Genomic DNA, 21147 nt, shown 5'->3' with positions numbered 1-21147 from the left:
TCTGGTGGGAAGCAATCAAGGGGAATATCAAGAGGTTTTTCATCCTCAAGGGCGTTCAGAAGGTGAGAGAGAGACGAGGGGTCATGTCCAGGCTCCAGAAAAGTATGCAAAATTTACTCCAGCTGCAGTCGATGGGGGTGGATGTCAAGGAGGATCTCCAAGAGGTGAAGAGCCAGCAAGCCTCGCTCTACACCTCGGAGGCCTCCAAGGTTATCTTCCATTCCAGAGTCCGCTCCGTGGAGCAGGACGAAAAGTGCTCACGCTTCTTCTTCCAAAAGGTGCACAGAGAGACCTCTGTGATCAGCAGCCTGAAGGAAGAAGATGGCTCTGAAAAGTCATCGCAGTCTGACATCCTGAGGATCAGCCAATCCTTTTATGCCGGACTGTATGACCTGAAGCCAACAGATAGCACTGTTTCCCAGACCTTCCTGTCGACTATCACGGAGGTCATAGGCGACAGCGAGCTGGAAAACCTGGACAAACCACTAACTCTGGACGAGCTGACAAAGGCCGCCAAGTCCTTCGAGACGAGTAAAACTCCCGGAAGCGACGGCTTACCGGTTGAGTTGTATTCGGCTCTGTGGGACTGGATGGGCCCAGACCTGCTGGAAGTGTACGAGAGTATGATTCTGGAAGGCAGCATGTCAGAGTCCATGAGGAAAGGCATCATCACCCTCATCTACAAGCAGAAGGGGGAAAGGGAAGAAATTCGAAATTGGCGACCCATTTCACTGTTGAATGTGGACTACAAAATTCTAGCAAAGGTCATCGCCAATCGGGTCAGGTCTGCTCTGGAGTCGGTGATCCACCCTGACCAGACCTGTGCTGTACCCGGCAGGAAGATCTCTGATAGCCTCGCGCTACTCAGGGATACGATCGCCTACGTGCAGGACAGGGGGGTGGACACTTGCCTCATCAGCCTTGACCAGGAGAAGGCTTTTGACAGAATATCGCTCACCTACATGATGGATGTGCTCTCCAAAATGGGGTGTGGGGAGGGAATTCGCAATTGGATCAAACTGCTCTCCACAAACATCTATAGCGCAGTCTCAATCAATGGGTGGGAATCAGAAAAGTTCCAGGTCAGATCTGGAGTCAGGCAGGGCTGCCCTCTCTCCTCTGCCCTTTTTGTGTGCTGCATAGAACCTTTTGCCGAGTCCATCAGGAGGGATCCGGGTATAAGAGGAGTGACGATCCCAGGCAGTGGAGGCATGCAAGTCAAGGTCTCCCTGTACATGGACGATGTGGCCGTCTTCTGCTCGGATCCTGCGCCTGTACGCAGGCTCTTGACCACCTGCGACCAGTTTGAACTGGCCTCGGGAGCCAAGGTAAACCGTGGCAAGAGCGAGGCCATGTTCTTTGGGAACTGGGCCGACCGGTCCTTTGTCCCCTTCACTGTCAGGTCAGATTACCTGAAGGTGCTGCTGATATGATTCGGAGTTGCTCGGGCGTGCACCAAAAACTGGGAGGAGCGCATAGCAAAGGTAAGGCAGAAACTGGGCTGGTGGGAGCAACGCTCCCTCTCCATTGCGGGCAAAACCCTGGTCATCAGGTGTGAGGTACTCTCGGTGCTACTGTACATTGCGCAGGTCTGGCCCATAACCTGACCCTACGCCACAGAAGTCACCCGGGCCCTCTTCAAATTTATCTGGTGATCCAAGATGGACCGTGTCCGAAGGGACACCATGTACAAACCTCTGGAGAAGGGAGGGCGGAACGTACCCAACGCCATCCTCATCCTGTTGGGCACCTTTGTGTCCAGCTGCATCAATCTGTGCGTGGACCCCCAGTATGCAAACACCAAGTGTCACGACATACTGAGGTTCTACCTGTCATCGGTGTTACGAAGGATGGGCCTGGCCTCATTGCCGCGGAACGCTCCAAGTAGTTGGACCGTACCGTACCACCTGTCCTTTGTGGAAAAGTTTTTGAAGGAAAACACCTTTGACCACAAGGCAATGAAGCAGTGGTCAACACGTAATGTCGTCGAGCAACGAGTATGTCACACCTGTGGCAAAACGGGGCATGTTGCCACAAACTGCAGTGTGACCTTCTGCAAAAACTGCAGGCAGGAGGGACACATGACTAAGGACTGCAAGGAAGACAAGTGCTGCAACCTGTGTGGGGAGGCCGGCCATCTTTACAGGGCCTGCCCGAAACGCGGGGCGACATATGCACAGATCATCAGCAGCGGAGTTAAAAAGATGATCAGAGAGGAGGTTCATACACCCTCCACCGAAAAAGATACCACGGCACAGAATAAGGAAAAGCAACAGAAGGGCCCTCAATAAAAAGGGGAGAACCCAGCACTTCCTGACAACTCAACCCCAACCTCATCTGACAGGGAACACTCAATGGAAGAGGATGGGACAAAGAACAAAGAGCCCTGGGAAACAGTGAACAGGGACAAACGAAAGAGAAAACAAAAAAACAAACTGAAGAACCCCATAATGGGGAGTGGCACAAAGCGACACCTTTCAGACAGTACACTTCGTGCCGAAACCTCCTCCGACGAGGGTAAACAAGCCAAGGATCGGCCTCAAATAAAGAGGCAAAGCACCAACGTGGAACGGGAGGCACAGACCCCCCAGACCACCGACCGGGAAGAAAATAAAACCCGCCGAGACAATCAACCCCTGGCTCATGGGAACACCAATATGACCAACGGCCACCAAACGCCGGACATCGAAAACAAGGTCACAGACCAACCCCCGAAAGTAACAAGAAGCAACAACCCAGGCGAAGACCGGCCTGCAACCCCAACACCAACTGACTGCCACAACGGACGCCAGGGCTACACTCCCGCGCCCCCCCCCCCCCCCCCCCTCAATACATCTGCATCAAGTTCACTAGCCAATGCGGACCAGGACAGTTTTCTCAGCCCTGCAACTGTGCTAACGTTTGCGAGCACCACCGGCATGCTGGGGAACATCCAACAGCTGGAACAGCCAACTGTATAGACTCTGGACTCTTGAGACTGGTAAATCGTCCTTTTTATAATGGGTTTTAAAATTGTATCCATTAATGTGCGAAGCATCAAAGATACTTCGCGGTGTGTAGCCACACTCAACTATTTGGCAAATGTAAAAGCTGACCTACTGTTCCTGCAGGAGTGTGGAATTCCGCACCTCAGCAACTACAGGCGCTGGTCGAGCTGGTGGTCCCACGGGCCATCCATCTGGTCAGGAGGAAACGACTGCCGCTCCTCCGGCCTGGGTATTCTGCTGCGGGGAGGCAACTTCACCATCTCCGACGTTAAGGAGGTGGTGGGCGGGCGCCTCCTCGTAGCAGACGTGAAATACAAAAACACCCCTCTCAGACTTATTAATGTGTACGCCCCGGCCGTAAAAAGTGAGCGGCTGGCAGTCCTTTAGCAACTCCCACTGCTGTTGGCCACCTCCAAGCCGGTCATTCTGAGCGGTCACTTCAACTGCATCATCGATGCAGCTGAACGATCTGGCAGAGCCGACACTAACTAGACCCGACGTCCAGACTCCTGATGGAAACGGTAAGAGACGCCAAGCTGCTCGATGTCTGCAGAAACCCTGCAGACGGAGCGCAGCGCAGATACGCATGATCACGGCCAGACGGGTCCGTCCGCTCCAGGATAGACTTCTTCTTTGTGTCCCGTGCTTTCACGGCCATGTCCAAGATGTATGGCCGGTGTTCTTCTCTGACAACTTCCTGCTGCTGGCCGACTGCCACCTGCTGGAAAACCAGGCTGCAGGCATGGGGACATGGAAGCTGAATGTAAAACTGCTGACCCCTGAGAACCTCGAGGAACTCGAGAGGGATTACAAAGTTTGGAGAACCGTGAAACCCCTCTATGAGGCTCCACATCTCTGATGGGAAGCAATCAAGGGGAATATCAAGAGGTTTTTCATCCTCAAGGGCGTTCAAAAGGCGAGAGAGAGACGAGGGGATCATGTCCAGGCTCCAGAAAAGTATGCAGAATTTGCTCCAGCTGCAGTCGATGGGGGTGGATGTCGAAGAGGATCTCCAAGAGGCGAAGAGCCTGCAAGCCTCGATCTACACCTCGGAGGCCTCCAAGGTTATCTTCCGTTCCAGAGTCCGCTCCGTGGAGCAGGATGAAAAGTGCTCACGCTTCTTCTTCCAAAAGGTGCACAGAGAGACCTCTGTGATCAGCAGCCTGAAGGAAGAAGATGGCCCTGAAAAGTCATCGCAGTCTGACGTCCTGAGGATCAGCCAATCCTTTTATGCCGGACTGTATGACCTGAAGCCAACAGATAGCACTGATTCCCAGACCTTCCTGTCGACTATCACGGTGATCTTAGGCGAGCTGGAAAACCTGGACAAACCACTAACTCTGGATGAGCTGACAAAAGGCCGTCAAGTCCTTTGAGACGAGTAAGACTCCCGGAAGCGACGGCTTACCGGTTGAGTTGTATTCGGCTCTGTCGGACTGGATGGGCCCAGACCTACTGGAAGTGTACGAGAGTATGCTTCTGGAAGGCAGCATGTCAGAGACCATGAGGAAAGGCATCATCACCCTCATCTACAAGCAGAAGGGGGAAAGGGAAGAAATTCGAAATTGGCGACCCATTTCACTGTTGAATGTGGATTCCAAAATTCGAGCCAAAGTCATCGCCAATCGGGTCAAGTCTGCTCTGGAGTCGGTGATCCACCCTGACCTGACCTGTGCTGTTCCCGTCAGGAAGATCTCTGAGAGCCTCGAGCTACTCAGGGATACGATCGCCTATGTGCAGGACAGGAGGGTTGTCACATGCCTCATCAGCCTTGACCAGGAGAAGGCTTTTGACAGAATATCGCACACCTACATGATGGATGTGCTCTCCAAAATGGGGTTTGGGGAGGGAATTCGCAATTGGATCAAACTGCTCTACACAAACATCTATAGCGCAGTCTCAATCAATGGGTGGGAATCAGAAAAGTTCCAGATAAATCCGGAGTCAGGCAGGGCTGCCCTCTCTCCTCTGCCCTTTTTGTGTGCTGCATAGAACCTTTTGCCGAGTCCATCAGGAAGGATCCGGGTATAAGATGAGTGACGATCCCAGGCAGTGGAGGCATACAAGTCAAGGCCTCCCTGTACATGGACGACGTTGCCGTCTTCTGCTCGGATCCTGCGTCTGCACGCAGGCTCTTGACCACCTGCGACCAGTTTGAACTGGCCTCGGGAGCCAAGGTAAACCATGGCAAGAGCGAGGCCATGTTCTTTGGGAGCTGGGCCGACCGGTCCTTCGTCCAATTCACTGTCAGGTCAGATTATCATGGGATATGGTTCGGAGCTGCTGGGGCATGCACCAAAAACTGGGAGGAGCGCATAGCCAAGGTAAGACAGGAACTGGGCTGGAGGGAGCAACGCTCCCTCTCCATTGCGGGCAAAACCCTGGTCATCAGGTGTGAGGTGCTCTCGGTGTTACTGTACGTGGCGCAGTTATGACCCTACGCCACAGCAGTCACCCGGGCCAACTTGAAATTCATCTGGAGATCCAAGATGGACCGTGTCCGAAGGAAGGAGATGGCTCTGTAAAGTCATCGCAGTCTGACATCCTGAGGATCAGCCAATCCTTTTATGCCGGACTGTATGACCTGAAGCCAACAGATAGCACTGTTTCCCAGACCTTCCTGTCGACTAACACGGAGGTCTTAGGCGACAGCGAGCTGGAAAACCTGGACAAACCGCTAACTCTGGATGAGCTGAAAAAGGCCGTCAAGCCCTTCGAGACGAGTAAGACTCCCGGAAACCTCTGGAGAAGGGAGGGCAGAACGTACCCAACGCCTCCCTCATCCTGTTGGCCACTTTTGTGTCCAGCTGCATCAAGCTGTGCGTGGACCCCAAATATGCAAACACCAAGTGTCACTCCATACTGAGGTTCTACCTGTCCCCCGTTTTACGAAGGATGATCCTGGCCTCAGTGCCGCGGAACGCTCCAAATCGTTCGACCGTTCCGTACTACCTGTCCTTCGTGGAAAGGTTTTCGAAGAAAAGCACCTTTGACCACAAGGCAATGAAGCAGTGGTCAGCACGTAATGCCCTCGAGGCCCTCAGGGAAACGGAGAACGTGGAGGATGTTGGATGGGTCCCTGAGCAGACTGCCAGAGTCGTCTCGCAGAACGCCTCATCACCAGAACTTTCAAACAAGCACCAAGACCTAGCTTGGCTGGTGGTGAGAAGGGCCCTCCCTGTCAGATTCTTCATGCACACCCGAAGGCTCTGCGCCAATGCACGCTGCCCTCGGAGTGGCTGTGGGGGAAATGAGATGGTCACACACCTCCTTGTGGAATGTGCCTTTGCAAAGAAGGTCTGGCGAGAGATGCAGTGGTATTTGTCAAGGTTTATCCCGAGCAGCTCTGTGACACAGGACTCTGTGCTCTACGGACTGTTTCCAGGGACACACACCGAGACAAATATCAACTGCTGCTGGAAGGTCATCAACTCGGTGAAAGACGCTCTTTGGTCTGCCCGAAACTTGCTGATCTTCCAGTGCAAAGAATTGTCCTCGACCGAGTGTTGCAGACTGGCACATTCCAAGGTCCAGGACTATGTGCTGAGCGACGCACTCAAGCTTGGGGCAGCTGCCGCCAAGGCGCAATGGGGAAAGACCACTGTGTAAGGTCTTTCCAGCAAAGGTACACCGAGGGCCGGGTAACAGTGTAAACTCCCCGCGGTCTGGGCCACCAGCACTCCAATGTATAAAAGAAACATGACGATGTAAATATTTAAGAAGGAATTGTAATGTAAAGAGTGATATGTGTATAATAAGATCAAAATTGAATGGAAGAAAGTCAAGGCAACATGTAACCTTGCCGGAAATGTAGTCAAGACAATTCGAAATGCTCTGTAATGCACATGATAAATGTTATTAATAAAGTATATTTTTTTGAATAACATTTTTTTTTAAAAATCTGTTCTTATCAGTATAATATCTGATGTGTCCTCTATCTGGGGACCGAATATAAATTGATTTTTAAGACTCGGAGATCGTGCAGGGGCTTGCTCCTTCCGCTCCACGCATCGACGGGTCTTGCCGTGCTTCCAGGAATGGTGCCTTCACCCCGCTTTGGGGAGCAAAGGTGCGAAGGCAGAAAATGGCGCAAAACCTGCCTTCCCCTTTTCTGTCTTGTCTAGTTATCTCATCCTGACCAATTTAAGGCCTTTCAGGCTCCAAAGCATTGCTAGCTTTTCTGCTGGCGGGAGCTTCGTGCACTAATGTTGCGAGCCGGTGGACTCGCGGACTTTCGGCAGCCAGGCTCCGTTTTCGGCTGATATGCGCACAGATTTCCTGCTGCTTTTTACAGGCCACTCACCCTCACCCTCGGATGCCGACTTACCTTCTCCTCACTTCAGTTACCACATCCCTTCATCCTGCACAACAGAGAAGTGTGGCGACAGACTGAACGGCATCCTGATTTGAATGTAGGTGTACCTTCACGGTGTCTCTTTTCGTTCTCCTGACTCCACGACCAACACGCCTGGGTGGAGCTCGGGGGACTAGACATTGCCCCCTGTTGGGTTTCGCCAGTACTTGCTGCTTGCACGGATTGCCCTTTGTTCGGCAAAGGTGGAGGTTTCTTCGACTCCCTGCGTTGGGTGTCACTGGGCCTTCACACCGTCTTCTTTCCTTCTGGTTACTATAGTGGAAGGCGTGCTAGACGATTTCTCCCTGTTGTGTTTTTCTGGTTTTGCATGCACAGACTCCACAGTGCTCGGCCAAGCTGGAGATCTCTTTACCAACCATGACCGTAGACTAAACGTTCCAAAGCACAGTCGAGCGCAGCAAGGTGCACCTGAATGTTGGTGGGCGAGGAGGACAAGAGCCATAGCTGGTAAATATGGGATATCGCTTCTCGGCCTTTTGGCTATGATCAACAGTATATTGGATCAAGAGAAGCTGAGGATTGTGATGTGGATTGGAGAACACAGAGGGATTTAAGTCGTCAAAGAGGAAACGTTTGGAGCTCGGCTGCTATTAGTGGATCTACATGCTGGGCTAAGCCTCTGGTTTAGGCCAAATGCCGATACAGTTTAGACTCAACGTATGAGCTATGGCTGCAACTGCATCCCGACCACTAGGCTGGGGAGTGCGAAACACTGTCCGAATCACAGCGAAGAAGGCGGAAGGGGAGTCACCTGTAGACCGAAACTTCTTCGTGAAGCGGGTGCTGCTCGAGCGCTGCGGGTTTCAAGCAACAGATATCTTCTGCTTGCAAAACCTCCCCAACAATGGATATTTTGATGTCACCTTCAAGAGTGTTGCAGCGTGCATCAAATTCTTGAACGTGCTCAAAGAAAAGGGCAACCAAAGTCCCCTGTTTATCCTGACTGCGGAGCCTCTGTTTACGCTACCGGCACAGCGAAATCGGGTTGTTACACTGCACACGTACAAGCCCCACGTCCCTGTATCTGATGTGCTCACGTTCCTCGCCAGGTACGCTGAGCTGAAAAGTGACAGCGTGCAACTGATGGACACCTTTGGCATCTGGACAAGTGAGCACCAGATCAAGGTGACTCTGAGAACAGAGGGCGGCGGAACCATCCTGCAACCCCCCTCCAGTTCCGCCATTGGAGTAAATCGTGGCTACCTCTACTACGTGGGACAGCCACGAGTATGCCACACCTGTGGCAAAACGGGGCATGTTGCCGCCAACTGCAATGTCACCTTCTGCAACAACTGCAGGCAGGAGGGACACATGACTAAGGACTGCAAGGAAGACAAGTGCTGCAACCTGTGTGGGGAGGCCGGCCATCTGTACAGGGCCTGCCCGAAACGCGGGGCGACATACGCTCAAATCAGCGGCAGAGTCAAAAAGGCGACCTCAGAGGAGGTTGATGCCACCTCCATCGACAAAGACACAACAGCGCAGAATGTGTAAAAGCACCAGAAGGGCCCTCAACAAAAAGGGGAGGCCACAGCACGCCCTGACAATACAACCCCAACCTCATCTGACGAGGAACACTCAATGGAAGAGGATGGAACGAAGATTCAAGAGGAATAAAAGGTGAACAACATTAAACCAGCTGTACCGCTCCGTGGAAATCTCAGAGACAACCCCAGACAATGAGGCGCTGAGATGAATGTGTGTTTAAAAGGTGCGGGATGCAGAATGTGCCGGTGAAAAGGCGGCTGCACCTTTCCGCTGTGTCTGTCAATGAATTAAAGACTCAAATCCCTCTCTGTCTCAAACCTCTGTCAGTGTGGCTGATTCAACTGCTTCAAGGCTGCCGCCAGCTGGTGGTTCACAGCCGCTGCAGGCGCTGCTCTGCGGCCAGAGAGACGTCGGCGGCTGTTTCCCGTCCCGGCCGCCAGAGGGCGTGGGTCACTCTCCCAGAAGCCGATGCTGCTTCCGCTCCTCCCAGTATCACCTCCTGTCCGCAGCCCGGCCCGGCCGCTGCTTGTTGGCGGAACATCCGGTTCCCGGTGTTGGGCGGGGCATCCGCCATGTTGCCGTGACGTCACCTCTCCACCCACCGGTTATTTCACAGAAAAGAGGAGGAAGCGGCTGCTGGGAAACGGGGGAGTTGACTTAAATTCAGAGCCGCCCCCAGGAAATGAATTAAAATCAAATCAACAGGTCATTTCATAACCCAGTGACGGCTGCGGGACTGCGCATGCGCCGCCGCATCCCCCAGAGTGCGGCCAGAGGAGCCCAGGTTTGAAAAATAAATCAAATTGTCAAAAACAGATCAAAACTGGAATCGAAGCTTCAGAACCGAGAAGGAAGAGGAATTCAGACGGGAGAGGATGCGAGTAATTATAATCATCAGATGCAAATTAAAATTCAAACATGCGCCTGTGCTCATGTGCGGAGGGGCTTTCCCCCAGAGGACAGCGCGCGGGCCATCACCTCAATGAAGCCGTTTCCCCTGGCAACTCAAGATTGCCGCCGGCCGTCTCCCCGGCAACTCAAAATGGCGCCGGCCGTCACACCGAGCAGCTCAAGATGGCCGCCATCCTCAGGCTGTGGTTGTGGCGCAGGCGCAGTGGCGACTCCTGCAGCCCATTGTCCAGATTGGATGGAGCAGGAGATGGACAACAATTCCCTGAGGCAGAGACTGGCCAATGGCAGCATCTTTATTGACAAAACCAGTTCACATTGACTGAGCTTCAGCTCAATCTCAACGATGGCCGTTGACCAGCTCCACATTGAAACCACCGCGCCATCCACGGTGAAAAGTCCTTCTTACAAAGTAGACGTCTATCCTGAGATTGGACATTGCCCGTGACCCACAATATAACAGAAATTCCAAACTCAAATCACACGCAATGTGACAAAGGGCCACCCAGGCACAACACCAGAGTTTGGTTTGACCAACACCAATGTGTGTTTGATTCTGGTGCCACGCACTCCGACCTGGTGTGGGATCATTCTGAGGCAGAGAGACATCAGGATAACATCAGATGAAACATTGTGCCTTTTAATCTCTCTCCCTCTGACAGTCCCCGAGCAGGTACAACACGGCCATTAGACAGCCGTTCAGGTTGGGTGGATTGGCCATGAAAAACTGCCCGTTAATGTTCAAGTGTGTGCAGGTTAGGTTACTGGGTTATTGCGGTCGAGGGGGGTGGGCGGGGGAGTGGAATTCGGTACAGTACACTTTCGGAGGGTTGGCGTAGACTCAATGGGCCAAATGGCTTCCTTCTGTAATTGGAGTCATAAAATCATACAGCACAGAAAGGGCCATTCGGCCCATTGCGCTTGTGCGGGTCATAAATGAACAACTAACCATTCTAATGCCGTTTTCCAGGACTTGGCCCATAGCCTTCTATGCCGTGTAGGAATTCCATGTGATTCCATAAAATGTGCTCTTGATATCCATGATGGATTCTACTTCCACTTCAATGTCAGGCAGTATATTCAGGACAATAGTCACTGACTACATTAATACAATTCCTCAGTCACCTCTGTCGCAAAACTATCGACAACCGCTTCATCAGTGACCTTCCCTCCATCATAAGATCGCTGATAATTGCACAATCTTCAGCACCATACACAACTCCTCAGACAATGAAATGGAAAATGTGATCATACGAAGCAGGTCAGGCAGCATCTATGGAGATGCAAACAAATTACTTGAGTTATATGACACAGGAGTGCATCAGAAGCTCAGCAGATTGATTCTTGGGAGGGAAGATTGTCGCCTTGGAGAGATTGGGTTGACAGCACCTGCATTCACTAGAATTGAGAAGAATGGGAGGGAATCGAATTGAACCGTATAAAAAACTGACAGTGCTGGAGAAGCTGGATGTAGGGATGTTCGTTATTCTGGTTGGGGGCTGGGGAAGAAGAAGGTGTCACTGCAAATTGTTTCCATTAAAATAGTCACCCAATGCCCTCTTGAGTGCCTCGATTCAAACCTTCCACCAATGTGCCAAGGGCAGCATGGTAGCCTTGTGGATAGCACAATTGCTTCACAGCTCCAGGGTCCCAGGTTCGATTCCAGCTTGGGTCCCTGTCTGTGCGGAGTCTGCACATCCTCCCTGTGTGTGCGTGGGTTTCCTCCGGGTGCTCCGGTTTCCTCCCACAGTCCAAAGATGTGCAGGTTAGGTGGATTGGCTATGATAAATTGCCCTTAGTGTCCAAAATTGCCCTTAGTGTTGGGTGGGGTTACTGGGTTATGGGGATAGGGTGGTGGTGTTGACCTTGGGTAGGGTGCTCTTTCCAAGAGCCGGTGCACACTCGATGGGCCGAATGGCCTCCTTCTACACTGTAAATTCTACGAAAGCAAATTATTTTACTCCCATCATTCAAAGCTGATCCATTGTCCATCAAAAAAATCAATTGCTTCAACAAATGTACGGAAATATGATATCCTTTTGCGCTATTCATGACCATATTGTTATGGGCGAGGCGTTTTTAGAACCCGAAAATCTATCATGGAGTTCAACCAACCTCTCCCTTTAATGGATTTGTTGCTTTTCCTAGCACACGGCTTGTTCCCGAGGTGTAGGATTGCAATTATGGATACGTGGGTTTTTAAACACAAAACACTTTTATTCCATGAACTCAACTTAACATCTTAAATAAACATTGGATCTCTTAACACCCTTTTCTTCAAAGATAACTCAGAAAATATTGCAACAGTAAATAATTCCTAAAAATGTTCCTTCGAACTTCCAAAAGACTTAACACCTTCAAACAAAATCACATCAGGTTGAAGGCTTTACTTTAAATCACCCAAAATGATCCACGGATAGTCTTTCATGGCAGAGACCCAACTCACTGTAAAGCACAGACACACACAAGCTGCTTTTTAAAACTGCAGCTCTCTGGAAACACCGAGACACAGACACGCTCTTTTTCCAACTGCAAAACAAAACTGCAAAACGGCTGACCTGACCTCAGCGCCACCCACTCTCTGACATCACTGTTTTCTTAAAGGTACATTGCTTCAACATCCATGTCTTAAAGGTACTCTCACATGACAATGTCCTGTGCTTCTATGTTACACCGATATTGTATTTTGATCAGATCACTGGGGTTGTGTTATCTGGTCGAAGGTTTTTCCAGAAGGAAATCCGGTGGAGGAGAGGTTGCGACATTACAATTCTCTTGGGCAGCCAGATTGCAATTGCAGGTAGGCTATTACTAGGCCAAGCATTACCCCGCCTCCTGTTTCTGACCCCGAAAACCTCTACCGCAGGGATAACCTGTCAGTTCTTGCCAGGTTGGGTGAAGTATCTATTAAACTATCAAGAAAAAGATTCTTACATTTACAAGTTCAGGACAATTACCAACACACCATACCCGAGCCTAAAATTACATCAGTGGCATTGGAATGGGGAAGATTATGTATGCCTTAAAAAACAAACCCACAAATAACAAGTCAAATTTGTTATTGAAGTCAATGCCTGGACGATCATTTTCCAGCATCCCATAATCAGACGGGCATCCCCCAGAGCCGAGGGGTTAGACAAGCAAAGTGAAAGAGAATACATTATATTTAATGGAGTGTGTTTTGACACATAGAAGTGTCCCCAACAAAACTGGAGGGTAAGGAAGATGGAGGATATTCCTTCAGACACTATCGCAGAGGCAGACGTCTGTCAAAATATTAATAGTAAGTGTGGGAAACATTTGCAATAATTCTATACATGATTAAGGAGAATGAAATAAATAGTTAATTGGTCGATCATTTTTACAACGCACTGTGGGACATGGTCTGTGTGGGTATGTTGTTACAAATGGATCTTCCATCCTTTTTTTTAAAGAACAACATTGAACGAAATGTCCTTGTCACTAGGTTATATATGCGGTTGTAAAAAAAACATCTAAAAAGTTCTCCCATATTCTTAGAGGTTTTGCCTTTCGCCATAGCTTATATTTTACCATTCTGACAATTCAGAAAAATAACAATAAATGTATAAATTTCCACTTTGAGCATTGTATCTCAATTAGAATTCCGTGAAGGTTTCGTGGCCAAATCCCGTGAAACCCCGTTGGCTTCATCAACAGACAGCCCCTCCCTTCACCACCAACCCGCCACTCGCTGACACAGAGACACAGCATCTGCTGTCAAAAATAACGGCCTTTGCGATCATGCGCTACATAATGTTCCAAGATGCAGCATGCAGTGGTGGCATTTCAGGCCTTAACACAGGGAGCATGTTGTGGGCCTGGTTTGGAAGGATGGGGTTGAGGGGCAGAGGGGTAGTGGTGCGGTGCCCCAGGATATAGTGTGATGCTGTCCACAGTTGTCTTCATAAGACACCGTAAATCATGCTCGATGGTTGGAAATATGAAGGCACGGCTAGGGAATAAACAGAGAATTTGGCAGCCCTCAAATAGTAAAATTATTTGATGAAAATTGGCCAGGACGGGTAACAGAGAGTTTCATTGAATGGCTGTTGGTCAACAGAAGTCAAACATGTATTACTGTGTGAGTTCTGATATGCGGTCACTGTATGTATTTTGGGACATTAGTTAATACTGAGGTAATTCTTCAGCAACTCATAAAACACTGATTTAAAAAACCATAAAATGAAAAATATATTTCTTCCCAGAGATGTGAGACGTGAGAAATTTTAGTTGCAAAACATATGTTCCGCATCCGGGTATTGCCAAATGGATAGAGAAATGCTGATGGCGTCTAAAAGTCACGAACTCTTGCTGAATCAAAATTCTTAAAGTGACTCGACAGGAACAGAACTGCTCTACGAACCAGGACACAGCATACAACTGAGACATCACCCGAAATATTAACAGATTAATAGCTGGATCCCTCATTTTCACAACATCCAGACACTGCTCCAGAATTCATCTCTGAACAAAGGTACAAGAGTGCATCAGTGGGCCTCTCGCTAATAAAGCAATACAGGGATGACCAGGTAGCCGTGTGGTCCCAATTACTGACGAAACACTTAGGAAATCACATCGTGGTTAGTGCTTGACATGCTGTTGTTATGGGCGAGGCGTTTTCAGAACCCCAAAATGTGCCATGGAGTTGAACCAATCTCCCCCTTTAATGCAATTGTTGCTTTTCCGAGCACACGGCTTGTTCCCTAGGTGTTGTATTTCAATTATGGACACGTGGGTTTTCAAACACAACACAATGTTTATTCCATGAACTCAACTGAACCTCTGAAATAAACATTGGATCTCTTAACACCCCTTACTTCAAAGATAACCCCGAATACATTACAACAGTAAATAATCCTTCAGTTATTCCTTTCAACATCCAAGAGAGACTTAACACCTTTAAACAGAAACACACCAGGTTAAACGCTTTACTATTATGAGTTTAAATCACCCAAATGATCCAGAGATAGTCTTTCACCTTTGAACATCCTTGAGATTAATACCTTTAAACAGAAACACATCAGGTTAAATGCTTTACTATTATGAGTTTAAATCACCCAAATGATCCAGAGATAGTCTTTCACCTTTGAACATCCTTGAGATTAATACCTTTAAACAGAAACACATCAGGTTAAATGCTTTACCATTATGAGTTTAAATCACCCAAATGATCCAGAGATAGTCTTTAACCTTTGAACATCCTTGAGACTTAACACCATTAAACAGAAACACGTCAGGTTAAAGGCTTTACTATTATGAGTTTAAATCACTCAAATGATCCAGAGATAGTCTTTCATGGCAGAGATCACAGCAGATCCAGCTCACTGCAAACACAGACAGACACCCAAGCTCTTTTCAAACTGAAACTACAAACTGGCTGAACTGAGCTCAGCTCCACCCACTCTCTGCTTTCACTGTTTTCTTAAAGGTACATTGCTGAAACATCCATTTCTTAAATGTACTCTCACATGACACTGTGTATTGAAATATATCAGAGGAAACTGACAACCAGATTGTAACTGACCCAGAAACCGTAATCACATCCTGCAACTAAAGGTAAGAGGAGGACCTAACATCCCAAGTACCTTTCTGCTCGCATCTCAACGGTATGTGTGGCATGTTCCTGTGAGGAAGAAGGATAAATACGGCAATTTTCAGGAGCCTTGGAAAACGAGAGATATTGTAGGCCTCGTCACAAAGAAAAAGGAGCAATTTGTCAGGGCTAAAAGGCTGGGAACAGACGAAGCCTGCGTGAAATATAAGGAAAGTAGGAATGAACTTAAGAAAGGAGTAAGGAGGGCTAGAAGGGGTCACGAAAAGTCATTGGCAAATAGGGTTAAGGAAAATCCCATGGCTTTTTACACGTACATAAAAAGCAAGAGGTAGCCAGGGAAAGGGTTGGCTCACTGAAGGATGGGCAAGGGAATCTATGTGTTGAGCCAGAGGAAATGGGCGAGGTACTCAATGAATACTTTGCATCAGTATTCACCAATGAGAAGACATTGGTAGATGTTGAGTCTAGAGAAGGGTGTGTAGATAGCCTGGGAGACATTGAGATCCAAAAAGACGAGGTGTCTTAAAAAATATTAAGGTAGGTAAGTCCCCAGGGCCTGATGGGATCTACCCCAGAATACTGAAGGAAGTTGGAGAGAAAATTGCTGAGGCCTTGACAGAAATCTTTGGATCCTCACTGTCTTCAGGGGATGTCCCGGAGGACTGGAGAATATCCAATGTTGTTCCTCTGTTTAAGAAGCGTAGCAACAATAATCCAGGGAACTACAGGCCGGTGAGCCTTACTTCAGTGGTAGGGAAGTTACTGGCGAGAATTCTTCGAGACAGGATCTACTCCCATTTGGAAGCAAATGGACGTATTGGTGAGAGGCAGCATGGTTTTGTGAAGGGGAGGTCGTGTCTCACTAACTTTATAGAGTTTTTCGAGGAGGTCACTAAGATGATTGATGCAGGTAGGGCCGTGGATGTTGTCTATATGGACTTCAGTAAGGCCTTTGACATGGTCCCTCATGGTAGACTAGTACAAAAGGTGAAGTCACACGGGGTCAGGGGTGAGCTGGGAAGGTGGATACAGAACTGGCTAGGTCATAGAAGGCAGAGAGTAGCAATGGAAGGATGCTTTTCTTATTGGAGGGTTGTGACCAGTGGTGTTCCACAGGGATCAGTGCTCGGACCTTTGCTGTTTGTAGTATATATAAATGATTTGGAGGAAAATGTAACTGGTCTGATTAGTAAGTTTGCAGACGACACAAAGGTTGGTGGAATTGCGGATAGCGATGAAGACTGTCAGAGGATACAGCAGGATTTAGATTGTTTGGAGACTTGGGCGGAGAGATGGCAGATGGATTTTAATCCGGACAAATGTGAGGTAATGCATTTTGGAAGGTCTGATGCAGGTAGTGAATATACAGTGAATGGTAGAATCCTCAAGAGTATTGAAAGTCAAAGAGATCTAGGAGTACAGGTCCACAGGTCACTGAAAGGGGCAACACAGCTGGAGAAGGAAGTCAAGAAGCCATACGGCATGCTTGCCTTCATTGGCCGTGGCATTGAGTATAAGAATTGGCAAGTCATGTTGCAGCTGTATAGAACCTTAGTTAGGCCACACTTGGAGTATAGTGTTCAATTCTGGTCGCCACACTACCAGAAGGATGTGGAGGCTTTAGAGAGGGTGCAGAAGAGATTTACCAGAATGTTGCCTGGTATGGAGGGCATTAGCTATGAGGAGCGGTTGAATAAACTCGGTTTGTTCTCACTGGAACGAAGAAGGTTGACGGACGACCTGATAGAGGTCTACAAAATCATGAGGGGCATAGACAGAGTGGATAGTCAGAGTCTTTTCCCCGGGGTAGAGGGGTCAATTACTAGAGGGCATAGGTTTAAGGTAAGAGGGGCAAGGTTTAGAGTAGATGTACGAGGCAAGTGTTTTACGCAGAGGGTGGTGGGTGCCTGGAACTCGCTACCGGAGGAGGTGGTGGAAGCAGGGACGATCGTGACATTTAAGGGGCAACTTGACAAATACATGAATAGGATGTGAATAGAGGGATACGGACCCAGGAAGTGTAGAAGATTGTAGTTTAGTCGGGCAGCATGGTCGGCATGGGCTTGGAGGGCCGACGGGCCCGTTCCAGTGCTGTACATTTCTTTGTTCTTTGTTGTTTATAGTCCATCCGGCCTGCTGTGTGTAGTCAGGAAGTACTGAGGGATTTCAGCTGGATCGTGGCTCCTGTACAACTAAGCAGGACAAGGTATACGTATAGCTTATTGATTTTCACTTGAGGATTTTATATAGAAGCCATGCTTTCAGAAGTTACCAGTAAATGGTTACAGTTTAGCAATGTTACCTCCCCGCTACATTGCCCAGCACAAGTTAGAACATTCAGCAGCAGCGTGGCAACGCAAACGGAGATCAAAGACTGAAATGCAAACACAGACATCGCTAGAACGCCAGGTGCTTCCTGTCAGTTTTGCAGAACAGGAAAAGACACAGCGAGTCTTCTGAGGCTCTGCAAACTTAAACCTGCTTTCGCATTACCCAAAATATGTCTCAATGCCAATTGGTCAGCTTCTCATCAACATTTCTCTTTGTGTTTACAACAAATATAACAGTGCGCGTTACGTCTGTGCCAGAAGCTCGATAAATATTGCAGCACGTTTACTCAACTGACTGGCAAGTTGACCGATGAAGGTGCAAGAATTTTGGTGCATTAATAATGAACGATTACTGAGCGGCATTGGCCTGACGTACTCTGTCACTCTAAGCTGGGCACAGGCAGCAAACACGCTCAGAAATGTAATGTTGGCCTCGATCGTCTGATCGAAAAGTAATTAAATTCAATTGAAGAATTACTATATTTTAACAGAGCCTTTAATAACTTCTGCAATAAGTCGCTGCAAATTAGAAGTTAATTGAGATTGAGCCGCCATTTAGACTGAAAGTTATATAAAACCCAATAGGTTGCTGAAATCCTTGGTTAAACTGCGTGTCATTCCTTTAAGTATGTTCAAGGCTGAGATAGATATGATTTAAATCAATAAGGGGATCATGGGATATTGGGATAACGGGTAAAAGTGGTCTAGAAGATTATCATTGCAAATCAGTATTGTACAGTATTCAATTGTGGAACAGACTTGATTGGATAAATGACCTACTTCTGCCCCAACGTCTTGTCGATTTATGATCTGTAATGCATCCCCAAATCTTTAGTTATCCCTGTACAGGATCACCGACAATAATCCTCTGCATATTTCACGAACACAGCTGATTTGCTTGCAGAATAGCCAGGAAAATGTTATAAATTTGACACAACGTCTATTTGAAACATACGACAACATCGCGATCCACATCAAAGATCAGTTTAAAATAGGGCCGTTTGAACTTCAGGAATAGAGAGAAAAGTTGGAAATAGATGTTTCACTTCACTGTCTCTATCATGTTCCAATTGGATTGGGGACACGGCAGTACATGTCCGCGTGCGTCTGGGTGTGCTTTGATTTAGATTTTAAAAATGTACGGAACATGCGGTAAAGGATTTTGCATTCTGCGATGGACATTGAAAAGTGAAAATCACACTGTGTCAGCACAAACACTGAGTGCAATCAGGATGTGGAACCAAATGTCACAATAGGCTTCAAATATAAAATCTGACTAATTTCAAATATAATCGATGAGCTGCCTCTGAATCTGTTGGTGGCCAGGTTTAACATGATATTTTAAATGAGGATGATAAAAAGATCCATTTCGAGCTTAATTTTTACTTTGTTTTCAGGTTTTCCTGCGGATGTGTTGTTTCTCCATTATAAACCCCGCATTTAGGCGGATTAGCAAACACAATTTAGTCTTAGAATGCCTGCTTCATTTCAGGTGAACATTCTATCTCACGCACGGCTCTCTCTGACTGACAGAGCTGCAGTTTCAGTGCGAAATTGCCTTTCATCTGAATCTGGATGCTATGTTGCTGAGGTCACCTTGTCATGAAAGGTTGCATGTTTCGCTCCAAAGATGCTGCTACATCATTCAAGTCATTCAAACATTTTATTTGTCGCGTTTATAATTCAGTACGTCAGGTTCAACAGCATTGTGCTTGTATGCTGCACGGGAACCTTTGTGAAAGAAGAACATGGCTGACAAAGGGCCACAAAGCAGCTTCGAAGGGCCTCCAAAAATGAATAATGAAATGAAACTTGCAAGGGGCATCAAAATGAAAAAGAATAAGTTTGACAGCTGTACAAAAGGAACGCCGGCGACCAGGAGCACTATTGGCCCGCTGCAGACTGAAAGTGAGGATATTGTCAATGACTGTGACAACTTTGCACACACGGTGAATAATTATTTGCCTGAGCATTCACATTAGGGCAGGACGCTGGAAAGCGTTAGGCCTCCTATTGTGGACCAAGAAAGGAGATACCTGGATACTTTCTGGATCGAGATGGTATGAAACTAAATTCAGGGGAATCCGAGAGGGGCCTGTGGGTTCAGCTGCCCAGAACAAAGAACAAAGAAATGTACAGCACAGGAACATGCCCTTCGGCCCTCCAATCTTGAGCCAATCATGATGCCCTAACTAAAAAACAAAACCTTCTGTACTCGGACCGTATTCCTCTATTTCCTCCATGTGGATGTACCTAGCCTCTTAATTTTGCTAATATGCCTACTTCCACCACATCCTCTGGCAGCGTGGTCTACGTGCCCACCACTCTGTGTGAAAACCTTACCCCGCACACCTTCCTTACACTTTCCCCCTCTCACGTAGAATCTCTGCCCCCTTCTAATTGACACTTCCACCCTTGGAAAAAGCCGCTGACTACCCACCCGGTCTATGCCTCGCATAATTTTGTAGAACTCTATCAGGTGTCTCCTCAGCTTCTGTCTTTACAGCGAAATCAATTCTTGTTTATTCAATCTTTCCTCACAGTGAACACCTTCGAGACCAGGCACCATCCTGGTGAACTTACTTTTCACTCCCTCCAAACTAACACGTCTTTCTGATAATGTGGTTACTAGAACTGCACGCAATATTCTAAATGCGCCTAACCAAGGTTTTAAATAGCTGAAACGTGATTTTCTAACTCCGATACTCAATGACCCGGCTGATGAAGGCAATCATGTCATTTACCTTCTTAATCACCTTGGCCACCTGTGTTGCCACTTTCACGGAAGCGTGGACCTGCACGCCGTGATCCCTCTGTTTGTTAATGTTCCTGAGCGTTCTGCCACTTACAGTATAATTCATACCTAGATTTGATACTCCAAAATGCATCATCTCGCCTTTGTCCGGAATAAACTCCAACTTTAATGTGTTTGCCGAAATTTCCAAACTATCTATACCCTGTTCTGTACTCTGGCAATCCTTGCCACGATCAGCAACTCCGCCAATCTTCACGTCATCCCCAAACTTACTGAAAATACCACCCACATTTTCTTCCAGATCATTTATGTATACAGCGATCGCGGCACCGATCCCTGCGGAACATCCCTAGCTACAGATCTCCATTCTGAAAAATACCCTTCCACCGCTACGCTCTGCCTTGTACAACCAAGCCAATTCTGTGTCCATCTGGCCATCCCACGACGAATCCCATGAGATTTTCGTTTTTCTACCAGTCTGCCATGTGGAACCTTGTCAATCTCCTTACTAACGCCTTTATAAACTACATCCAGAGCCCTTGCCTCATCAATTTTCTTTGTTACGTCTTCAGAAAACTCAATCAGTCGGTGAGGCATGGCCATCTACGTGCAAAACCGTGCTGTCTGTCACTAACTAGTCCATTTCGTCCAAATGATCACAGAGCCTGTCCCTCACACTATTTTCCAAAAGCAATAGATAATTCAAATTCCATGAAGAAGGGCAGAAG

General features: G+C 48.0%; 1 pseudogene; it reads left to right on the top strand.

Annotated features, from left to right (window-relative positions):
* Positions 1–6867: 6867 nt before the first annotated feature.
* On the top strand, positions 6868–7038 carry LOC140397409 (U2 spliceosomal RNA; annotated as a pseudogene).
* The last annotated feature ends 14109 nt before the right edge of the window (positions 7039–21147 follow it).

Source organism: Scyliorhinus torazame, chromosome 20 (assembly GCF_047496885.1).
Source record: "Scyliorhinus torazame isolate Kashiwa2021f chromosome 20, sScyTor2.1, whole genome shotgun sequence".
Lineage (NCBI taxonomy): Eukaryota > Metazoa > Chordata > Chondrichthyes > Carcharhiniformes > Scyliorhinidae > Scyliorhinus > Scyliorhinus torazame.
The sequence above is the reverse complement of the archived record's forward strand: the minus strand, read 5'-3'. Positions and strand labels throughout refer to the sequence as shown.